This window comes from Biomphalaria glabrata, chromosome 16, assembly GCF_947242115.1.
Source record: "Biomphalaria glabrata chromosome 16, xgBioGlab47.1, whole genome shotgun sequence".
NCBI lineage: Eukaryota > Metazoa > Mollusca > Gastropoda > Planorbidae > Biomphalaria > Biomphalaria glabrata.
This window is the reverse complement of record NC_074726.1, coordinates 26447839-26464346: the sequence shown is the minus strand read 5'-3', so window position 1 is coordinate 26464346 and position 16508 is coordinate 26447839. Positions and strand designations below refer to the sequence as shown.

Genomic DNA, 16508 nt, shown 5'->3' with positions numbered 1-16508 from the left:
AAAAGGGAACTTTACTAATTACTTATTTATAAACAACACCGTCACACCGCATGCACGTGGTTTTGTCTGTTATGAAGGCCTATTTTTTTTTTATTTCCCGGCAATATGTTGTTTTTTTTTGGCATAAGGGCGGCGTACTGCAACAAACCTTGCGGCCTTAGGAATAGGCAAAGTAGGCAGCCGCCTAGGTCTTCCGATTGGTGGGAGGCCTCACAAAGGACTCGGAACAAATTATTGAGAGAAGAAATAGCGAAACTTGTGCCCGGTGTTGTCGTTGGGGTACACTAGGTTTCAAATAAATTTGCGTACTTTTATTTTTTCGCTGTTTACTTTTTATTTTTCATTTGGGGCTTCACTTCGCCTAGGGCCTTCAATCATATCAGGCCTGCCCTGGTACGACTAAAACTATGAGGAAGGGAAAGGTGAGCTTTTTCTTATTATGCCGTGACGCTAATCTGATCGTCTTATCACTCAACTCCACGATCTTACTGCGGCCTGTATCCAGTGGTCTACGTGATTAAATGGAGGTATCGCACAAAAAAAAACGTCACGAGATAACCAACCAATTTTAAAACAGTAATTTGTAACGAGTCAACCTTACAAAACAAATGGAACACAATATGGAATAGCTAGATTCGGTTCAGGAAAAATCCCATCCATTATAAAATGTACCGCGACAAGGAGAAAACAATTGTCATACAGAGAAAACAATTGTTGTGTATGACAGTTTTATTAATGCAAGGCGATGATCAAGAGGTTTGTGGATTTCAAATGAGTACCATAGTTCAATCCGATCTTACGTTAGTCTTAAGTGGCTAATGTCACCAGTATAATGTGCCGACGACAACAAATGAACCGTCTCCACTCTCTCTGCTAGATCTAGTCAGTCTCTCCCTCCCAACCCCCCCCCCCCCCGGTGTATCCAACGTGTGTGTTAGTGGTGTGTGCACAACTGGCTGCTCTCTTAATCCATGTGTGCACATGGACTTTTTACAATGAAAGAAACTGACACAACACACAGACATCATGTTCTATAAAATGTTGTGGTACACGTCTCTCCCCCCCTCCCTCCACACACACATATAGTACACGCTCTCCCTCTCCTCCTCCCTCCCCCCTTCTCTAGTGTAGGCATATGACTTGTTTCTTATCAGTTGGTCTATAATATAATAAACTTAATTAAGCTGATCATCTTTTTGTACGGATAGCCACGCAGGGGAGGCTGGATGAGACAGAGCACCGCAAGGAAAGGTGAAGCCTTGTTTCACTAGACATGCCTCGGCTATACAGTGGCCCAACGTTAGTTAGAATTAACATTATGCTTGCCCCCCCCCCCCCCCCCCCAAAAAAAAAAATATATGACTCATTCATACAATAAGACTTACTGTGTATTAACATGTGTCGTTAGTCTAACTTTTTTTTCTTCTTAAACTAAGATACATTTTGTACATCACACCAGTTTCTCTATACATAAATAGGGCCTACAAATAGCGCTCTCTCTTCCTGATTCACATGTAAGAAGGAATTTTTTAAAAACAATTATTGGGGGGGGGGGGGAATAAATGCAAATTTAAAAAATAGTAAATATATAAATGACTGCCAAGATTTCGTTAGCTGTGGTTGACCTGCTTTACAATCTGAACGTTTTACAAGATTAGATAGTAAGGGGTGGGGGTAGACACACTCTTTAAAGAAGTAACATACAAAGTGGGCGACTGCTGTCAATCAAAACAAGAACAGGGTTTGAACCCGATAAATCTGAACGACAGTCCAGCGTGCAAACCGCACGACCAGGCAGCCCATGCTTATGTGAATGCAGAGCAGCCTCCAAAATGAACCACCTTTGTATTGCTTTCTAGCTTCGTATTTGCTATGTTTTAGTTAAACGAAAGCATCATTTCTATTACTAAATTTCCATTTAAAAAAAAAGAAAAGATTACAGTGACCGTGGAAACATAAACTCAAAATCGGCTCCCGAAGTGGCTCACTCATGCATGTAAAAAGGCAGGTTTCAATATTTTTCACCATTTTATTTGATATAATGCCATTCCGCCATATAAGTAGTGGTATAATATATATAGAGAAAATGGCTGTTTTGTGACCAGACCTACAATTCATTCGCCGTTTCACAAGTTTCTAAGCCGTTGCTCACTCTCTTCCCTCCCCTACCCCACCGTTTTCTTTTTTAACAAACCCAAACAATATCATTGAATGTAAGTATGTTTGACGTAGATCTAGATCTATATGGTTTAAGATACCGGTATTCACATCAATTGAATTTCGATTGGGACAGAGTGAGCTCCCATGGCCACGACTGGCGAGTAGATCTGTATCTAGTCCACTAGACACTTGTTAAACAGATCTTTACTAACTTATCAGTCATATCAGTGAATCGTAACCATTCTACGCACACTGTAGAAATACAGCTAGACATACTGAGAAGGTGCTAACTCTTTCACTCACATCTTGCCATTAATTGAACGGTAAAGGCAAATTTTAAAAAGGTAGTAGCTCTGGTAGTACAAAAACTTACCTGACAGGTTTGCAGTCCGCTTCAATGGCGTGTGCCCTGGCAAAAAAGGATAACTCCGTTTGATTGGATTACGTTGAGAACAATTGTTGAAAATTAAAAAAAAACTAATTTTATAAAAATATACTCTTTACAGTTAAAATATTTAGAATTGACATATTAAAATTTGAAATAATTTTAATACAAGCCTACATGTGGGCCATTTTTTAAAGCATCTCTTTATTTCAAAAACTAATCTAAATCAGCATATAAGTATATAAGTAAAAGTGAAGGAAGAGGGAAATAACACACTTAATTTCCATCGCCAATCAGTATTACGCGAGTTCTTTTCCTTGCGCGATATCTGTTATAATGAAGAAAGCAATGATTTCAGTTAATGATTTTGATTATAATGTATATAATATGGAAATCAATTTTAAGACCAATGTCCCCATTAAAACTGTGGGGATGTTCCAAACATGATAGCAACATAAAAGTTAGCTAGTACTGGGCAAGATGATACATTTGAACACTATCTGGACTAGTGGATTGAACCAAATTTTTAGTAGCCCCCATGTAAGGGGAGGAGCAGCTATTAGTTTTGTGTGACCTGTCTGTCCCTACATCTGCACTATTTAGATCTCAAAAACTTGAAAATAAAATGAAAATCTGATATTATAAATTTTAGGTCCTTCAAAGTTCTTATGCAACGGCTACTTTTTTCTTTTCAGAAAGCAAAAATATTTTTTTTTTCATAAAATACACCATTATTACAATTTTTCATGATAACAAATACTGGGGACTATATAAGCAAAGTTGATGTGTTGTCAGTATACTAAATTAATTATTTTCTGTCATAAAAGCTACTTCTATTTTCAACAAAATAAATTTATTTATTAAGTATATAAGTTGAATAGAATTCAAATCAACAATATCAATAGTTTCAGTTAGGCCAAGTTCACATTGAACCATATCTTTCATAACTATCTGCACATTGAATATAAATGAATATGAGAAATGTAATATTAATACTATTAATAAATCTTCCTGTCCTGTGGTATCATGTCGTCAGTTAGACTAATAATTAACGTGTTGGCAACACTTTGACATGTGCACGTCTCTTCTTTTTGTATTGGCGAAGATAGGGTTGTAGTTGTTGATAGTTTGTAGTTCAAAGTTTTATGATAGTCATGGTGAAAATATTGAAACCCGCCTTTTTACTTGCCTGAGTGGGCCATTTCGGGATTCGATTTTGAGTTTGTGTTTCCACAGTCTTTGTAATCTTGTTGTTTTTTGTTTTTTTTTGAAGAAAATTTAGTAATAGAAATAATGCTTTGATTTAGCAAAAATTTAAATATTACAATGCAAGCTCAATTCACTAGTGCTGATATGAGATTTGATACATTTTAAAAAAAGATGAGAGCCTCTGTGCCCCTCGTGCCAAAAATAAGAAATAGCCTCACATTTCAGGATTTTTCTAACAAGGGAAGTTATTTTGTATTGGGGTGTATGTTCAGTGTATATTTTTCAGTTCTATTATTGAAGTGTTATTCAAACCTGAAGTCACTTCCCTGTTCCCCACCACTTCAAATAAAGATATTTCCCTTGTATTATTTTACATAAATTTAAAAAAAAATGTAATTTGTATCCTTGTATACGTCAAAAAGTTTGAAGCTTTTAGTGTTGACTGCAATATGTTGACCTTAAATATACAAATGGTTTGTGGAGATGATTCTAGAAGTGATGTGGATGTGATCCTGGATGGTGATGCAGGTCATATAATACTTCTGAGGTCAAAGGTTCTTTTTCTGGGACCTGGATAGTCAAGTTAAATGTTAGACTAGTACCTGCTGCTTTGAGGGTTGAGTCATCCTTGGGGCTTGTCTATATTTCACCATATCTTCTTCACATTCATTTTTTCATAACATTTGTACCTTAGTGCTGCTAGACTATCCTTTAAGGAGTTAAAATTTATGTTAATTTATTTATTATACATTTTTGTTTTATTCTGTACAGGTTTGGGAAATATAAACGTCAATCATATGGTGCACCCTTTAGACTGTGATTCTTCTCTTGATGTAAGGACAGTTCTATCATTACTAGAGATTGCCTTTTTAAGCATAAAACTGAAATGCAGTGTAAAAATCTTGGTACTAAAAGGTAACAATGTTAAAAATGTACCAATCATTTTATTGTTTTAATTTTAAAGTTTTTTTACTTTGTAAGGCAGATGATGTAAAGTTAATAAATGTAAATGCAATTAGTGTTTAATAAGGAGATATTTTGTTGCCTGCACAAAGATCATCAACCTATTACTTTACTTACATTTTGTCATGTTTAGATCACATGTTAATAGACTTAGTAACACCCTAAATAATAATAATAATAATAATCTTTATTATCCGTAAGGAAATTTGTCGTACAATTTGTGCATTACACCAAACAAAAAAACATTATAACTATAAGAAACCAAAGTGTTCATTCTCACCAGACTCACTCATAATTTACATGTGACAAAGTTTATACCAGATTGTTCTTATTTAATGATTTGATTGCCAGGGGAACAAATTCACAATATGACACTTTCATTTCATAGCTATTGAACCTTTTTAATAAGGTTACAGTTAATCTTAACTTCAGTATATATATATATATATATATATATATATATATATATATATATATATTTATTTATTTATTTATTTATTTTATCTAACTGTTTAATTAGTAAATTTTTTATTCAAATTAGGATTCAAAAGTTTTATAAGATGGATAAAGCAGTGCAAAAACACAGATCTACACACACAAATATTCTTCTTCTCAGTGGATTGATTCAAATATGATTTTGGAGAGACTATATAAACGTTCATCTTGCCAGGGTGTCTAAGCACATTGCAAGCAAACATTTTCAGCTTATGCTTTATGGCTTTTACCAGGTGTGCAAAATATCAAATATGTTAATTACTATTCTACCAAACAAAAACAAAAAAATATTACTTAAAGATTTTTGAATGTTCAGTAGATGTAAATGGTTCTTTTGCTTACATTAAAATTCTTTATGATCCTGTGACATTAAATGAAAATTATAAAGACATCAGGTCTCATAAAGGTTTGAACATTTTAAAATATGTGCTTATGTTTTAGGCCTTGATTTCCACAAAGTTTTCTTTTTGATTTTCTTAAAGTGTTTAAGGTAAAAAGCTATTTCTTATGATGTGGTCAAATATAAACATTTCTAACAATTGCTCAGGTTTGAAAACTGACTGGCTTACTGATTGATTATGTATTTAGATGAAACTGATTTACTTTATTTAAAAACTTTACTTCACTAGAGGAATTGATTAGAGATCTAAAGTAAAACAAAATTAACATTACCCTTTCACACTTTGCAATCTATAGGGTAGAGGATTTTAAGGTCATCTGTTTCTGTAACACATGGTCAACTAGCAGGGTGTCATGTGGCCAGCACAACAACCAACTGCCTATACTTTCCCAACTAAAGTCAGGTACCCATTAGAGTTAGAGAGTGCCCTAAAAATCCTGAAATTCAAAAGCCCAGTCTTCATAGAGATTTGAACCCAGGAACCTTAGGCTCTGGGCTTAACGTCTCAGCCACTGCAACCCCTATCACAGCTCTAATGAAGAAAAAAAAACAGAAAAGTGACACATTTGTAGTTTTAAAACCTTGATTATTAAAAAAAAATACTTAGCATGGGAATTTAGTTTAGTAGATTTATCAATAAAACTTTACATCGAAGACCCCTGGTTTTTCTATCTTTCAAATAGTCACATCAACAGAAATAGTTGTTGTTTAATTAATAGAAAACTAATGCTTAAACCTTTTTAGGGGGGGGGGGGAATGTAATGCTCCCTTTCTGTATTTCATATATGATGTGATCACAACTAGTTCAATGTCAAATACAACAAAACTGATAAATAATTTTTACAATTAAATTTTCTGCCTAGTCATGTTGTATACCTCTAGACTGTCATTCAATGGTCTCAAGTTGAACAATGCTTGCCATGCTGCCATCCCTATCATCCTTCAAATTTGAAACATCTAAAACAGTTAAAATGAACTAAAGTTGTTTTTTTTTTTTTCATTGTAGTACTAATTTGCATTCTATAATCATTTTAAAAAATGAAATTGTTACAAATTTTAACAAATTAAATCAAGTGCCATTATTTAATCTTGTACAAAAGACTTTTATTTCATGACAACTGTCTGCTCCAAGATAGATTCAAAATGAAAGAGAGATTTTACATGATTCATTATACATTAGATTAGTTAACATTCAATATCTTTTGAATATCTCATTCTGTTGATGTGATTTCTTGATGAGCATTATGATGTTTCTATGACAATGAATCCCATTCAAAACATAAATGCTCTATAGCCTCAAATGTTTCTCACACTTCAGTACGGTATTGGTCCATCCCACCCCTTCTTAACTTAATTGAGCTGGGATCTTCTTTCTAGCAAACAATGTGCAGGGCAGACCCAAGAAAAATTAAATTCCGAGGCTCAGGATTGTTTATTTTATCATTTTCAGACATACCTTTAGAAATAGAGATGACAAGAGATGACAATGGCCTTTCACAAAACCTCCTGCAGATAGACTGAAAATGGAAGCAAGGAAGGTTCAAAGGTTGGGACAGTCTGAGGAGCACAGAACATGACCAGGCAACCATCATTCAGGAAAATGCTTGTCTATGGCAAGTGAATTTTATGCTCTGTCTGAGCAGGTGCTTGCTTAGTAAAAGTGAAAGAAGACTAAAGATATTCTGTGACAGGTAACATTGTGCTTTGTTATATTTAGGTGAATGCAGAGTGTGAATTGTAAATGAGTTATGTATAACCGAAAGTATGGACGTTTGGGAAAGCAAGAGTTTAGTCAGTTGGTTAAAGTTGATGAAATCAGTGAATGTTGTTAGTCAGAGAATTAGTTGATGTGGCCTTGTAACTAGTGAAATTAGAAAGTGAAGTAACAAAGTAGTAATAGATTTAAAGAGTCATGCTCAAAGTATATATATATATGAATATATATTGAAGTTAAAATTATCAGCATATTTCAAGACAGTTTGGATATTGAACGTATCATGTTCATGGTAATTGGAATTATCTTAATATAAACTTTGTATTATAAAGGGTAAACTTAAATTATCATGTCACAAAAGCAAGTAGTTCCTGTGATTGCTGTTGTCCAGTCTTTGGACTGTAATACTGTGCACAAGTGCTATGCCTACAAATAGGTCATCTTGTATCAAGATGTTGATGACACATATTCATTCACAAAAAGTAAGCAGACAGCTGCAGAGGGGATACATAAACAATGCAATGTCCAAGGATAACAACAAAAACCTATTAAATCTAAGTAAATGGAAACAACTGGAGTAGCACCATTAAAAGGGGAAGATAACTTAACACTTTATGATAATGAAACTAAAGCTAACATCCTAAATAAATTCTTTGCATCAGCATTCTCAGCCCCAGAAGACAAAGACATATTACTTTATATGAACCAAGTAGACAACATAGAAGATATAGAAGTACAAGAAACTATTAGTGAACATCAAACTTAAAAAAAACATAATCCCCTTACTCCATACCAACAAGGCTTTAGGAAATATAGATATAATATATAGAACAATAAAAATAACACAAGATACGGAAATCTTACAATGAGAACTGGATTAATTACAGAAATAAGAATCAAATTGGAGCAAGTCTTTCCACCCAGAAAAATGTCAGTTATTAAAAGTAACTAAAAACTAAAGGAAATATCTTATTCATGGTAAACCAGCGACACAGACTAAAAATGCAAAATACTTAGGTGTTATAATAAATAAAAAACTGTCATGGAATCCACATATTGATGAAACTATAAAAAAATCAAACAAAGGGTTTATTAAAAAAAATTTCTACAAAGCAAATAAGAACATAAAATTAAAATGTTATTTAACCTTGGTTAGGCCAGTAATAGAATATGCATCCTCTGTTTGGGACCCCTCAACTCATGAAAACATTAAGAAACTGGAACAGACACAAAATAGAGTAGTGAGATTCATAACGAATATTCACATTTGACTAGAGTAACACCTTTAGTAAAATCACTAAATTTAGAAAGCCTTCAGGATAGAAGACTTAAAAGTAAAGTAGCAATTATACATAAAACACTGAACCATAATCTTCAAATACAAAAACAAAATTTAATAAAATACTCTGAAAGACACAAAGATAAAGGCACATTCCTCGTTCCATCATATGCTAGGACAAATTTGTACAAATGCTCCTTCTTCCCTAGTGCTATTAGAGCATGGAATGGGTTACCTGAGCCAGCCAGGAAAACCAGTGACTTGGCAGAATTTAAGTCATTGGTTAACATGCATGACACATGTAATCATCTGCTTCATTGAATTAACATCTGTATCCTACAAGATAAGAATTTATAGAAATGAAAGCTACTTTTGCAATATGTGCAGTTAATTCATTTGAGACTATACACATTGAAAGTTGCACATCAGATTTGTTTGTTTGGTTTTTTTTGCCATTGAATACATCCATTTTTTTTTATTGTTCTTACAGTGGCTGGCTTGCCTTAGTACTGGTCTCACTACTTGTACTGTTTTCGCTGGAACTTTCATTCTATGGATATAAAAATATTTGGTAAGTGACTAGATTTATTTTTAAAAAAGGAAAATGCTGGCCTATTTGTAATTATTGAAAATGAAAAATCTGAATAGCTGTCAAGTAATAGATTTTTAGTCTTAAGCAGTGTGTTGTTAACTTTCTTGCTCTGGTTAAGCCAGTGTTGAAACAAGTGGCTTATATTGTCTTTTGGACCCCTATGCCATTTGGCTGCCTATAAAATCATAATATATATTGAGTAAAGCCACACACACACACACACACAAATCAAGAGATAGCTGAAATGGTATTCGCTGGGAGATGTTAATGTTTCTGGCCAGTCAGTACTCATCAATACAACGCCAACACTATATTACAATACCTTCACATGTGTCACTTTTAAATGATCTTGACCCAAAAAAAAAAAATGAGTTTTATCAAGTATTTTCTTCTGCAGTCTTAACATTGGATTGTTTATATTTGTATAACTGACTAGTTTTTACATCTTTTTTTTTTAGAAAAAAATATCTTTTATTTTTTTACAGATGCGAGAATAATTTTAAAATTAATAAACAAAGCTTTGCACTAATGAGACTAATTTGGCTACTTTAAGAAGGGAAAAAAAATATTTTTTTTAGGATTCACAAAAACTTTAACAAAATATATTACAAATGTTGACATTCTCATTCTCAAGCACCATAATAAATACCACTGTAACAAGATGGAAAAAAATGTGTTGCTGTACATTAAGTTGCCTCTGTTATATCAATGGTCAAAGAACTGTTTTGAAAACTATGACATAAGCTATTACCATTTCTAATGCTTTGTTGCCTAACTCTGTCTACCAGTGTTTCTGGTCTCTTCACTAAGAGTAGGGGAGAGGCTTGCAATATGAACCACTTTTTATTGACCCTTCATTTAAAAAAAAAAGTTTTTGATTCTACTAACTGGAATTTTCCTTTGTATGTACAGGCTACCATTCTTATCATAATACAGACTCGCCATGATATAAATATGTTTAATAATAAAATAAAAAATACAATTGAAAATTTTCAAAGTGGTCCATATTGGAAACCAAGTTTGTTAATATGGACCACAGCAGACTGCAATATAGACCAAAGGTAATGATGTAAAAAAAAATGCATAGGTTAATGAACAAAAACTATAGGTTTTATTTATTTTCAATTTATGCAAATTAAAAGCACTTTCATTTGTCACTATCATTGATTTCTGTTTTTGCGAAAGACATGTAATTTGTTTAAGTGCACAATAGTTACGTAACAAAATTTATAGGTCGTAAAAATTAACTTTGTAACGATTCATTTTATTATTTTTAATACTGCAAGTGTTTTCATGAAATCAGAGTGCACTTATCATTCTAGTTTAAAAAGTCGTAGATCAAATTAAGTCTAATAAAAAAGGAGGTTAAAAGGCCAACGCTAGAATGCGAGCTACAATTGAGGTACACATAGCTCAACATCTGCAATAAGCGTGATTGTTGTAAGATCATCTTCGTGTTAGATAAGTTGAGAATAATCTCGTATGCGGAGACCTTTGTCATTGTGTTGAATTTGCACTATGTAGGCTACTAATAAGATAGAATAACCTTGTGGTTTACAATATAGTAGGGGAGGGGGTGGAGGTCAACAAATGATGAACTGAGACTTTTCATTGACTTGCACATAAACTAGTGACTTGGTTTAGTCATTTTTTAGATCGCCACATTTCTAAGACTATCATTCTATCAACTCATCCACCCATCCTTTCAACCGTCAATCCATCCATCTGTTCATTCTCTGTCTGTCTCTCTTACTATCTATCTGTCTCTATTTTACTATCTATATATGTATCTATTTTACTATCTACCTATCTTTCTGTCTCTCTATCTAATCTATCGGGAGGCTGGGAGAAATGTCAGAAACGTATAAACTGTATATCTATCCTACTGAAATAACACTTTTATTTCATGTGAAAAAAAAATCATTAAATCTTGAACATAATTGTATAGGCCTACACATTTAATGGTAAATCAGAAGTGATGGGATTCACAGAACCTTGTTTTACATTGCCCACTATGTTTTTGAGTCATTTATTATGTAATGGTTTTCCTTTAGCTCAAAGTTGATCTTTCTGCATATCCTTTTGGTCTGGTTCCAATATACTGAGTTATTACTTAATTGACGTCTAGAATTATCTTATCTTATCTTATATAATACAGACGTTACTTCAAAAAAGAAGATGATTACGTCCTACGCATCATGCATTTAGTCATGCATATTAACCAATGACTTAAATTCTGCCAAGTCACTGGTTTTCCTGGCTAGCTCAGGCAAACCATTCCATGCTCTAATAGCACTAGGGAAGAAGGAGTATTTGTACAAATTTGTCCTAGCATATGGGACGAGGAATGTGCCTTTATCTTTGTGTCTTTCAGAGTATTTTATTAAATTTTGTTTTTGTATTTGAAGATTATGGTTCAGTGTTTTATGTATTATTGCTACTTTACTTTTGAGCCTTCTGTCCTGAAGGCTTTCTAAATTTAGTGATTTTACTAAAGGTGTTACTCTAGTCAAATGTGAATATTCGTTTGTTATGAATCGCACTGCTCTATTTTGTGTCTGTTCTAGTTTCTTAATGTTTTCTTGAGTTGAGGGGTCCCAAACAGAGGATGCATATTCTATTATTGGCCTAACCAAGGTTAAATAACATTTTAGTTTTATTTTCTTATTTGATTTATAGAAATTTCTTTTAATAAATCCTAATGCTTTGTTTGATTTTTTTGTAGTTTCATCAATATGTGGATTCCATGACAGTTTTTCATTTATTATAACACCTAGGTATTTTGCGTTTTTAGTCTGTGTTACTGGTTTGCCATGAATAAGATAAAAGTGGAATTAATTTGTTTTAGTTTTTTTGTTACTCTTAACAACTGACATTTTTCTGGGTGGAAAGACATGCTCCAATTTGATTCCCATTTCTGTAATTCATCTAATTCTCTTTGTAAAATATCTGTGTCTTGTGTTGTTTTTATTGTTCTATATATTATGCAATCGTCTGCAAATAATCTGACTTTTGTTCCTGAAGTAATGCAATTTGGTAAATCAATTAGAATTTTAATAGCTCTTTATTTGAGATAGGTGTTTGACCAGAAGATTGTCAGTTGATGTAAACATCTTTAGCTTCCTGCCTCTGGTGTTAATGTTTTCCCTTGTTGTTTAAAGATGGCTACATATGTTTAAATTAGAGACCTATTACATTGGTGGACAGGCATCTTTTCAGTAGGTTTCTATATGTAGCAAAAAAAAAAAGAAGATATCTTGCTCGACCTCATTTTTAAAATATTCTTTTAAAGTTTCTATTTAAGAGGACACCTTTTCAGAGATGAATAAAATCCCTTTACCTTTCTTAATCTGGTTTATATAGTTGAAACACACGTCACTTATCTGTTTAAATGTGGGGCATCATGCGACTTTCATTTGGTAACTAAAGTTCATAGAAAAAACTAGGATTCCCAATTGGTTTGTACCTTTAAAACAATGTTATATTCATAGTATTGACAGCTGCACTCTACCTTTGTAAAAAGATTTGCTGCATTAACTGTTAAACTTATCTTGAACACTTTTACTCAGCTGCATACAAATTTTCCTTTTTTTTTTCTACCATTAATTTAGACTTTCTCCTTAGATGGCATCTTTATTCTTGAAATCTTTTTTTCCAATGATGATCCAGTCTCAGATCCGACCCGATTCAATTAATCTAATCAGATCCTATTATATTCAATTTAATAAAATCAGATCTGATTTTATTTAATAAAAAAGTAGGAATTGAATTTTTTTTTAAAAATATATTACTTATTTGTTTACTTATTGTCACTGGCATGCAGAGGTGTAGTGAGCAAAACATGCACCCGGGGGAAAGAACATTTATTGGCGCACCCCCCCCCCCTTCATTTTCCATGAACATGACATAGAAATATAGGCTTATAAATAAAAAGTATTTAATAATAATATAATAGAAATAACATTAGAATGTAATACCTAACAAAAATATCTACAATAATTTTTATTTTTTGGCACCTCTCTGCGTGTGGCACCCAGGGCATCATAACCCCCTCACTACGCTTCTGCTGGCATGGACCAGTTTGACTGCTTCTTGGTGTGGTATGCTCTTCAGACTTTTTGTCACTATGATCTTGAGTCTGAACCTTGCCCTTGGCATCTTCTGCTTTCCTGCAGGCAATTTTAGCTCAGCCATAATAATCAGCATTTCTGAAGTAACATCAGAATCTTGTAAAAAAAAAACATACTTACTTCCCCAAAAAATGATTGGCACCATTTGGCAAATTATGGACACTTTATCATTTGAATAAAAAAAACAACAACAACAAAACAGCTCCTCGGCACAATTATTGGAGCGTTCAGTCCATGCCATCACCTCAAAAAAAAAAAAAAAAAAAATTAAGAGAAAAAAATATTTTAAAGGAAATAGAAACATTTATTCAAAATAGTGTTGAATGTTCTCTAAAAAAACAACTTTTGGTGAAGTTTTACTTGTGAATTAATTGTTATTTGTTACAGAGGAAAGGGATAAATTAATTCAAAACATTTTAAAAAAATAACATATTTCTGTAATTTGGCTTAAGAAGAAAAATTATCATCTATAAAAAAAAAATAGCTTGTAAGTACATATGAAATAATATATATTGAAGAGAAACTTACACACATAGATCAAAATTTAATACAAATGAGAATATGTCAGATAGTAATACAAAAGTGAAAATTATAAGCTCAGATACAGAGATAATATTAAAATTAATTAGTAAAAAGTTCATAATTAAAAAAAATGTTAATACGTTACAAATAAAAAAAAAAATGAGAAATAAAAAAAAAAAGGCAACAAGTTTAAGATTCAGTTGTTGACCTCAATCTACCAGTGTTTGGCTTTAAAAATGAAAATAAGAATGATGCATTTTTTCAAAACTAGTAAATATTGAAAAATTTTACTAAAACAATAAAAGTTGACCATTTGATTGAACAATAAAAGCAAACTTCTGTTTTAACAATAAAAGTGGATCATCTGGTTTTTTATTCAGTAACAAGCCTGTAGTTTTAAAACACAACTGAAACAAAATGGAATGACATGCATTATTTTGTTAAATGGGCTTTAAAATAACTACAAATTATCCTTAAGATTTTATGTGCAAATAAAAAAAAAAAAACAAGCATTTTTTAAAGGAGACGATGAATTTAATAAAATGTAATTAGTAAGTTAGAAAAAAATCAAAATGAAGTTTATCTATGAAACAAGAAGAACATAAAAAATACTTTAAAAAAAAAACATAGCTTATATTAAGTGTAATTGTATTAAAAAGTTGGTAATAGCTTTAGACTAACAATAATAAATATGTGTGATTACAAATATTTTTTGTTTAGTGCAATCTCATGCTTTTAGCTTTCTCAGTGCTTTATGATCCTATCAGTTGTCTGGACCAGTTGGGGAAGGAGTGAACGTGATCACTTTTTAAATGCTTAAAAAATAAAAGGCCCAAGCCTCCTCAAGGGGACTAAGTTAACTTATACCACCACATCTGTCAAGTATGATTTCTTTCCCTTGTTCGATACCAAACAAAATAATTAATTACCAATAGTCAATTAATTGTTGTTATTTTTAATTCTTGTTTAGTCCAGTACAAGAAATAATTGTGCGCAAAATTTAAACTTGTTCCAACATTGGGTGTGTAAGAAACAACATGAACAAACTTCTTACCAGACAGACAGACAGACAGACTTAGTGATTCGATATAAGCTTTGTAATAAAACTTACTTATTCTGTGACCAACAGTTAGCAAGTTACTTAATTGTATTAATTTCAAGTATCCAGCATTACTTTAGTACATTTCTGTGCAACAGTGTCCTTAAGACACTTGTGGTATGGTAGTTTAGCCTCTAAACACTAGAATTGTAATTCTATTTCGTATGTATTCATTGTAAAAAGTTCAGCACTTTAAGAGCTAAATACAAAATAACCTTTAAGATGAACAGATAATGGAAGAACGTACACTTCTATTATAAAAAACAAAAGAAAAACACACTTTAAAATAAGCACTACAATAAAATAGATACAGATAAAATAGATACAGATAAAATAGATACAGAATAAAAATCTTACAGCTTGAAGGTGGAGGAGTGATACCTTGAAATAAATTTTTCTAACATTTTTAAAGAAACTCTTTAACCAGTGACTACACATTTCTAATCCGGAATTAAAAACTAAATCATTTTAATTACTGATGTTAACAAAGCAGCAGCTATTTCAAGATATATGTTTAAAAGCTAAATTCAAAACTCATATTCCAGTGTTTCCCTTTTTTTTCTGCAATAAAACACATATTACCATTAAATTTTTGACAATGTTATTGTCTTTAGCATTATTTTTAGGTGGATAATTCATACAAAAAAACAAACATATATTTTTTATTGGTGTTTTTTTTTTTTAAATGATAAATAACGATAGGTCTTTTTTTATTTTATAATTCATTTAAATGTTTTTGATTTTGGTTTCTTGAAGTGCCTAACCTATTAGTCACCAGTTGATTTCTAATAACTGTTTTGGTGTCAACAATTTTTTGTTGTAACAAATGTGTTGTAGAAATGGAAAGTATAACAAAGTAGGCTGTTTTGATATATTTGTGCAATTATCTGACAAATTTGAACCAATATCTGTGGAGACAATCTTCTGACAAACTTGGCCAAATGCATATCTTAATTTATTTCGAATCACTTCTTGATTAGTTTGCTGCTGGCTCACATTCGTTGCACAAAATGGATTGCAAGCAGGAATCAACCACAACAATGTTAAGAGAATGTTGCAAGCAATATAAATGTTTGTCTGGTTATCTATGCAATTTCTATTGAAAACCTTTTTGATTCCATGGACCTTAAAATTTTATTTTTCAAAATTATATACTTGATAACATTTACCCCATGAACACATAGATAAAAATCTTTCCAATGTTTTGTGTGAAACCACAGCATATGCATTTTGTTCGTTAAATTTGAATGTATTTCATTCAGATAACATTTGGAATGTCGCCAGCAGCCCCAGTCTATAAAGTAGTTTAAGCTGTAAAATTTTTAAAATTAGTTTTTTGAACTATCAATTTTGAAAATAGAGCAACATTATTAGAAGCCACTCTTTTTTTTTTCTTAGAGATTAGACTTACTTAGAGCCTCTGACGCTCTTCACCAACAATGTTTAGAACCTCTTCCCAACTGGTGTCCACTACTTTTTTTTTTTGTTCTCCATGAAACTAGGATGCTAGGTTGTACAAAGATGGTCCTGTTTACATTCTCGTTTCAGGCTTCATGTTTA

At 32.1% G+C, this 16508-nt stretch overlaps 1 long non-coding RNA gene across 4 annotated transcripts in view; it reads left to right on the top strand.

The window, feature by feature from the left end:
• LOC106063445 (uncharacterized) overlaps positions 1 to 16508 on the top strand; it is a 75495-nt gene that overhangs the window by 33962 nt on the left and 25025 nt on the right. The gene's annotated exons all lie outside the window — the stretch shown is intronic.